General features: G+C 44.5%; 2 non-coding genes across 2 annotated transcripts; both read left to right on the top strand.

Annotated features, from left to right (window-relative positions):
* Nucleotides 1-7,143: 7,143 nt before the first annotated feature.
* TRNAM-CAU (transfer RNA methionine (anticodon CAU)) lies at nt 7,144-7,215 on the top strand. The gene has a single exon. It is a non-coding gene; the product is annotated as a tRNA-Met (tRNA).
* Nucleotides 7,216-7,718: 503 nt separating this feature from the next.
* On the top strand, nt 7,719-7,790 carry TRNAM-CAU (transfer RNA methionine (anticodon CAU)). Its single transcript has one exon. It is a non-coding gene; the product is annotated as a tRNA-Met (tRNA).
* Nucleotides 7,791-8,446: the final 656 nt, after the last annotated feature.

The following is an 8,446-nucleotide window of genomic DNA, read 5'->3' as shown; positions in this document are numbered from 1 at the left end:
CTCTACCTGGTGTCTGTCTGTCGCTCTCACTGCCTTTCTATTCAACTTGTGTCATAAAAAAACATTTGCAGTTACTTAGTGGGTTCATTTGTATGGTTCAGTAAGCAAAGATGACAAAAAGAAATCGTTTTCACATAGAGCGAAGCTTGGAAAAGCATATAAATGAAAAAGTCCAGACTGCTCTAGATACCAGAGAGTTTACAGAGCGCTGAGTGTGCTCCTGGTCCGTGAAGTGAAACCCTCAGTGTGATAATGCTGCTATCCATGTGCTACTCTGTTGTTATAGCCCCTCAGAGGTCAGAGTCAGCACCACAGCTGCACCGGTGCAGCTGGGTACGACTCACTGTTGTCCACCTGACTTATGACAACATGAACAGAAATGTTCTTGCACGAGGAGAGTGCGAGGGCACAATGGGAGAAAACACAATTAAGGTCTTTGCAGGAGAAGTGGGCATGCTCCACCGCATGCAAAGCAGCTTATGGGATTTGAAACAGATCGAGAACGCTTTATAGATAAATAAATGAGAGACGTACAATGAGACCATGCTCCAGTGGAAAGGAGGCAATTTAATCCTTGTGCAAATGTATGCAAATGCACACAAAGAGCAGTAAGAGAGAGAAGCTTGAAGATCATAGATGTAATCATTAGCACTCCCGTACAACTTTCCAATGTGCCAACAATCGGCCATCTGGAGCCCTCGACCTGTTTGTCGGCATTCACCGAGGTCGGATCAGAACCTAACGTCAGTTTGGGCTTTGCAAATACGTATCGATTCTAATAATGATGATAAATATGATATTACAAGGTGCTGGTTTATACTGATTCGATAATAAATCTGTTTTCCCTGGTTTGGATCATCACTGTGGCATGATTTAACATCCTGAGTTTGGATAATTCATGAGGATAACTCACTTACAGTATGAATAATAAATGAAATTAACACTGCTGAAGCTTGTGTAACTCTGCACAGAGCGCAGACACTCAGATCTTTTCTGCTGCTGTGATGATACATACATATATGATACATGTCATAACAACCAGAAAAAGAACGGGGCAACGCACAGCAGCTGAGAACAGTCAGGGACTGCTGAATCGGGACTTTAATCTGCAAGGAACAAACAAAAGCTGGATTCATTTAACCTGATAACGCATCTGTAGCTTCTCTTCTATCTTAGATTTCCATAATCAAGTGCATTCAGAGTACGACGAAGTCAGCAGGTACAAAACGCAAGGAAGGACGTTGATGCAGGAGCATTCAAACACACACACACACACACACAAACTATCAGCTGCAGCTGTGTGTAGTCGTCTTAAAACAAAAGGAATGACACGTCCCATTTATTTATGAAGCAGCTTTAACAAAACAATTGTGTCAGGTGGGGCTTTGCACACTAATCAACAACATGGCAGGAGACACAGACACAAAGCTAAAATACTTTTTCATCTCAACTGTGTGCACCACACACGACAGAGAATGTAGCAGAGTCATTTGTCGCCACTATCAGCAGACATTGTCTTTAGATGCCGTAGTACATGAGGAGGAACTCATGGATGTGCTGATAAACCATGAGGGAATGGTTGGGATCACAGACTATTTATCCTTCCTTTGTGCTTTTCTCAAGCGTTTTGTCTTTGCGACACAACGTGACTTGGTTCCCGCAGCACACAGGTCCTGGAGATCCTCCAGGATCCAGCATTTTGAGAACAGAGCTGTAGAAGGACAACCACCCGGCCCTGTTTTTTTGGAACAGGCCTCACACTACGACCTCCAGAAGGCTGCTTGTGAACATGTTTCTGACCAAACTGTCAGAAGCAGACTCCATGGGGGTGACATGAGGGCCTCTAGTGGGACATGTGCTCACAGCCCAGCAGCCTGCAGCACCATTATATTTGCCAGAGAACACCAGAAATGGCAGGTTCACCACTGGCGTACTGTTCACACTGAGCACAGGTGACATTCCTGAAAAAGTCTGATAACCTTAACACACAGACCTGTGTAGCCACTTTTCCAGCTCGACTCGGTTTGGTTCCAGACACGTTGTTTTCCATTGTGTCAATGTCACCGAACACGTAAACGACATTGAAAATGTAGGCGTCGGTGGACCTGCCGCTCACTTTGTAGTTTTTTTTTGTCACAGACCGAGCGAGAGCAGAGAGACGGAGCAGGATACGACCGGAGAGACGAAACTCCGCCTGACTGCAGGTCTCTGCGGCCCCTGTCAGCCATGTTAAATGAGCATGAGACGAGGAATAAGTGAAGGCTGCATCGCCTACGCTGGTAGAGTCAAAACCAGAGGGAGGTAATCTGTACATGTCACGTTTTAGTACCAGCTCTGCTCTCTTGGAACCTCGCCGGAGGAGGTACCAAAGAGTAACAGGTACTGTCCCTAATGGAAACGCCCAAAAAAGGGAAAGTTATCATGTATTCATGTATGTTTTCAGCAGAATGTTAATCTGGGCTGTTTTGCTCTTCTCATCTGTGTCTTTGCCGGGGCTGCTTCTTCTAGTAGTGTCAACAATACCAGCACCGGACCCACACACAGCAATAATGTAAATCCTGGGTTTCACTGCTGGCAGTCCAGGCTTTGGATCAGCTCCATATGCACTGGCAGATGGTTGCACCCTCTCAGCAGCCAACAGATATCCACACCACTGCAGGTCTTGGGCCAGCCAGTTGCTGCCAAGCTGTCAGTGTGCAGCAGCTCCGTGAGAAACGGTTTATTCTCACAGAAAACGTATGCTCGGCTCAGTGTTAATGATTCATTGTGAGGTGGCCTTTGCCTCTTTTTTTAGTGCTTGTTCTCGTCCAAACAGTCAAATCCAGCTCGAGAGTGTCTTTGATGTTTTTTTGAATTTCAGAGAGCAAAAGAAGAGTCAAACTAGCTGTCCAGGCTAATGAGGGATATCATACGTGTCACCAAGACGAGCTCTTTGTTTCCCATAGGCAGACTACAAAGGGGTGATATCTGTTTGAGCTGTAGCTCCGGTTAAACGTGGTGCTTTATCTTAATACCAAAATCATCAAAATGACCATGATTACTTTTGACACTCAAGTTTAGAGCTTTTCTCCGTAATAGTAAAAATGGTCCTCATACTTTGTAAAAAACCCATTTTCCATCATACTTTTGCAGATTTATGATGAATCTCTGTGGATGAGCGAATATCTAAACGTCTAGTTTAAATATATAAATATCTAAAATGGTAACCCAATCTATATTTGACATCACATTCCTTTAAAATTCTAAACAGGAGAATGAGAAGGAGCAGATATGACTGATGCTGTGGATCCCATGATGTGGAAACAGCTTCAGAAAAACTGGCCCGTCCAGTTACCAGCGAGTTCCCCAAGGAAGACGGCAACGGAAATGAAGGTTCAGCTCAAAGCTGCGGAACGCACAACTGAAGTAACTCGAGGAGACCGAAATAAAGACGAAATAAAAAACGACCATCCCGAAAACGACCTTTAAAAGACCTTTAGGACGGAACGGCTGACAACGGTCTTTGTGGTGGTGGACATGGATGAAAGATTCTAGGGGGGTGATGAGACGTATGTAATCTGTGCAGGAGCTAATGCTCTTAGACAAACACACAATCTCACACACTGCAAAAAAGAGGCGAGCGTGCAGCATCCACAAATTGGTATTCTCTGGAGAGGGCGACGGCTTAGCTGTATTGCTAAATAAATCTTTAAATCTGTGGCGATGCGCAGATCAACCCGCGGGGACTCATCAACCTGTGGAATAGAAAATAAAGCAAATATACACAAGTAGACCGCTGGCCCGTGGTCATGCCCCTCTCGTCTTCCTGTAATAAAAAGCAATCACAGACACCTAGCGCTGATTAAACACATTCAGTCCCAGCTCCTGCTGATGAGACTGTCTGGGCCTTAAGGCAGGTATGAAGCTGCAATAAGTGACAAAGCTGTGGGGCAAATACTTAGCTAGCACTGCTTCGCTTAAATCTTCTCAGCTCTTCTAACGCCCCACACAGTGTATCCCTCGCTCTACTTATCTGTTTCGAAACTTATTGTGCCAAACTTTGTCCCGTCAGCAATCATTGTGGATGTGCAGGGTTGCTTGCAAAACGCTAAATATAAAGGAGTCTGTACGTAGGTGACATCATTCAACTGTATCTGAAAACAGAGTTTTTGTTTGGGAGGTGACATACCATGAGCAAAGGAAGTGGTGTTACCTTCAGTTTTCATACTTTAAAATAACTATACATGTTAAAACGTACCTACCTACCGAATAAGTCCAAAAATATTGTTAATAACTTAATAAATAAACCTTTAGGGTTTGGTCCTGCACCTTGGGACTCATCTTCAGCCTGAGGGAAGGAGCCGAATACAAACTGTACAGTGTGGTACACTGATGCTGGATGAGCTGTGTGTGATACTAAAACACCGCATAGTGCACAGTGCTGTTGACTCATCAACATAACGTGATGTTTTAATGAGGTTAAACTCCTGTGAACCTAATCCATACCAGTTATAGGCCAGTTAGTGAGATTACCCTTTAAACTCTGGTTCCCATGCTACTCTGGCATTAGGAGACAATAATACACTCCGTGATGTGTGACAGACACACTGTGGAAATTAAAGAGAGATGTTTGTTCTCTGTGAGTCACCACTCCGGTGGATAGCGAGGAAAGAATCCCTGTTCAAAAGGAAACCTCTGTCGAACAAGGCTTTGTGTTAGCGTGCCTCTTTCCCTCATGTTATCACGGTATTGTTGTGCTTTCCATGGACTCACTTCCCACTGATGCAAGAGAAGGACTGTTGGCAGTCAAGTAGGAACCCCGGTGAAGAAGACGAGAAGTTACTTGTTCCTATATTAGTAGTTGTTTCCTGTATAGAGCCGCTTCCCGAGGTGATGCTGATGCTGCCAGTCCCATCATTTATTTACGTGATCCTGCATGTGTGTGTGTGTGTGTATGTGGGTGTGTTGTTTACGATGGCGGAGGGAGGGGCAGGGTCAGGAGCTACTCGTTAACAGTAGTGGAGTGAAGCACTAATGGTGCTTTTCCACTACACAGTTCCAGCTTCGCCTCAGCTCCACTCGGTTTGGCTCCAGACAGGCGCATTTCCAACACAAGTCAGTATCTCCTCGATGTGAGTGCTGATGTCACATGGGCGGATGCGCGAAAATGCCGTGACAGTGTTTCATATGCAAACATGTAAACAATGTAGGAGACAGGGAACTAGCTTTGTATCGTGCTGGGTTAAGTCAGTTAATTCGTAGGCAAGTGGACTCAATGAATGAACCCAGTATGATACCATGACCTGGAGGACTGAGAACAGACATGTGAGGTTTGTAGGTACTTGTCACAAACTGAGAACGGAGAAACAAGAGCAGGATGCAGGATGAAACTGGAAACATTCTGTACTTCACTGACAGACCACAGTGTGTTACAAGGAGCAAAGAAGCGTATCACTTTCACTGGTAAAACTGCCGGTAGACTCATGTGTTGACAGTAGCTATTGGGACGGCCTTCTCTCCTTAGTGACCGATCAGAGGCCGGCACTCTTGAGACGTCACATGTTTACGTGAGGGGAGGTACTAAAAAAAATGCGCAGGTACCAGGTTCTATCACCAGTGGAAATGCAAAAAAGTCGGGTTACGTGGAGTCATGCTGGAACCATGAGGTGGAAAACTGCCATGGGGACTTGAGTTTCTTGGTTGATAATCTGCATCGGATGACAGGGGTCTTTGCCATATCTTATAGTCTAGATTGTAATTGGGGACAAAAGCAATCGGTACAAATCTACGAGCGAACACAATGAACGGCAGAGCAGCTGCTCGTCAAAGCGAAACAGGCTCTGGGTTTTGTTGCCGCTCACAAAGTCGTTCACGACAGCGTGAGTGTCTGACAACAAGAGGTTCCCTCACAGACAGCAGTGACAGGCGGAGCCGCGGTCTCACATGAGAGGAGTTGTTGCGGAAACACATCAGCATGACTTAACACGGACGTCCGGAGATGAGTGGCGTGCAGAGACCTGAACCTGGACGACCAGGGACCGTCAAACAGCCGTCACTTCATGCAGCTGTCAACAAGTCATAGAGGACGTTTGGAGACAGCGAGAGGGTTAGAAAACCACAGAGAAAACTTCTCAACTGCTTAAAGAGACAAATATAATTAAAAGCAAACACAACTGTGTTTACATCAAACATGCAGCAGGAGCGAACTGCTCCGGAATTTTTTTTTTTTTTAACCTATCAACACAAATCTCTTTGGATAACAATCTGCACCTCTTCGTGACAAATATTAACTATTTTAGTGGAAAAATAGGTTAGAGCTACTTAGATGTGTAGCTCAATATTAGTTCTAATCATTTCTGCTCCTTTTTGGAGGATTACAAATTCAGGAATAAAATTAGTAATAAGTCAATGACACCCTTAAATACAGTGGTGTAGTATAATATGTGCTGTTCTTCAGTTGCAAATGAGGGTGTAATTTATTCTTTTGGCCTGGTTTTCTTACATCTGTATTATTCTCATTGCAACTGCTAGAATTTCTTCATAACTTAAATAAGACCTGAGGGTCAGTGCAGGCTCCTGTGTGTCCTCAGGGAAGGTTTCCCAGTAATTAGTGTTTGAATGCCACGGAGCCAAACAGAAGGAACTCCCGTTGTAGGAGGGTGGGTTTCATTGATTCCGATGAGGGAGGCCAAAGGGACTCTGATGTCGAAAAAACATTCTTTATATTGTGTTTTCTGCTTTGTCTACAAAGTGTACAGACACATTATTATTATGTGTGTGTGTGTGTGTGTGTTTGCCAACAACATTATCTCTCTGTTAATGTGTTGCAGCCGTTGGCGAGATATTAGACACACGTCACAAAACTCACTTCACACACATCCGCTGTTGGCAAAACTACCAGACTTCGGTGGAGAAGTGTAATAAAACTATTGTCATATAAGCGCCACCAGCCAGTCGATGCGTGAAGTGATTTGAGGACACACACGCACACACACGCGCACACACACACATCTGTCCAGAACAAACAACGGCTCTTGTTATAAACCATTCAATGCGTTCCATGTTCTACAACTAGATTTGACTATTTCTAAATACTGGTCCAATTCAAGATGACAGTGTGATAGAACACAATCCTCAGTTGGAGTCCTTGGTGGTTCACTGCAAAGCAGAGTGGCGCAGCGGAAGCGTGCTGGGCCCATAACCCAGAGGTCGATGGATCGAAACCATCCTCTGCTAAAAGTATTTGCTGGATATTTATTGGAAAGCATCCAAACACCACCCTTGTGTTATAATATTAACTGAACCATCCTGAAGGTGGAAGTCTGGGCAACATCCAGACAATGTTCCTCCAGAAGTCCAGTTGCCTACAACATACCTCAACTCTTTCCCACCATCTGCAGTTTGTTTTGCACTGGCATTCTGACCCAGGGATTGTGGGATTGCGTCCCAGAAACAAGGCGGCAAAGCAGAGTGGCGCAGCGGAAGCGTGCTGGGCCCATAACCCAGAGGCCGATGGACCTCAGGTGGGTTGTGATCACCTTGATAGGAATGTGACTAATGGGTGAGGGACGTGGAAGCCGTTAGCCGTTCCAACCCTTGACCAGCTTTTTGGGAGTTAATGGCTCTTGATCAAAGATCTCTGACATTGACGAACACCCGCTGTATCAAATCATGGGAATTACAAATTCACATCTGGACATTCAGGCTTTTGGTTCATCGTCCTACACGTTGACTTTCAGAGCAGAGTGGCGCAGCGGAAGCGTGCTGGGCCCATAACCCAGAGGTCGATGGATCGAAACCATCCTCTGCTAACAGATGTGTTACATCTCTCCATTGTGGTGTAAACCAAGTCTCCTTTATCTTCTTAAAGTCCATCAACACCGCTATTCTTCTACTGCAGGAACAAATCCAGTACGCTGAACCCAGAGCAGGTGGTTCACACCTTCTAATGTTGTCCTCGTCGGTAATGGACCCAAACCTCAGACGGGAAATACATGTTTGAAAGGCTCATTTGGGTCAGACCACCGTACAGTTGTACACTTGGAGGAGTAAATGTGTGTGAATATTGGTTTAAAAATTGGACGTCACAACCAGAAGGTTCTGTGTGTGTGTGTGTGTTTACTGGTGGGACTAATGAAGTAAATTAAAACTAAATTAAAATGGGAGAACATTTAATTAAAGCGTGTTGCATTACTCTTCTCTACGTGAAATCTGACATTAAAGATTTTATTTCGTTGGTTCAGTGAATAGATAACACATTAAATGTCAATATAACTGTAGAGCAGAAAGCACTGAATGAAATTGTACAATCATTTTCTTCTTATTGGTCAAATCCGAAGTTAGATTGGATCATATTAAGGACATTATCCGGATAAATATTGAAATGAGGGATGTTAGCACGATCTAGTCAAACTACTGCAGTAACTGGGAAAGGATTTGTAAGGGACATGTCTGTGAAACTTCCTAT

This window comes from Lampetra planeri, unplaced genomic scaffold (genome assembly GCF_965212315.1).
Source record: "Lampetra planeri unplaced genomic scaffold, kcLamPlan1.2.h2 scaffold_619, whole genome shotgun sequence".
Classification (NCBI taxonomy): domain Eukaryota; kingdom Metazoa; phylum Chordata; class Hyperoartia; order Petromyzontiformes; family Petromyzontidae; genus Lampetra; species Lampetra planeri.
Note: the sequence above shows the minus strand (reverse complement) of the source record. Positions and strands in the feature narration are given on the sequence as shown.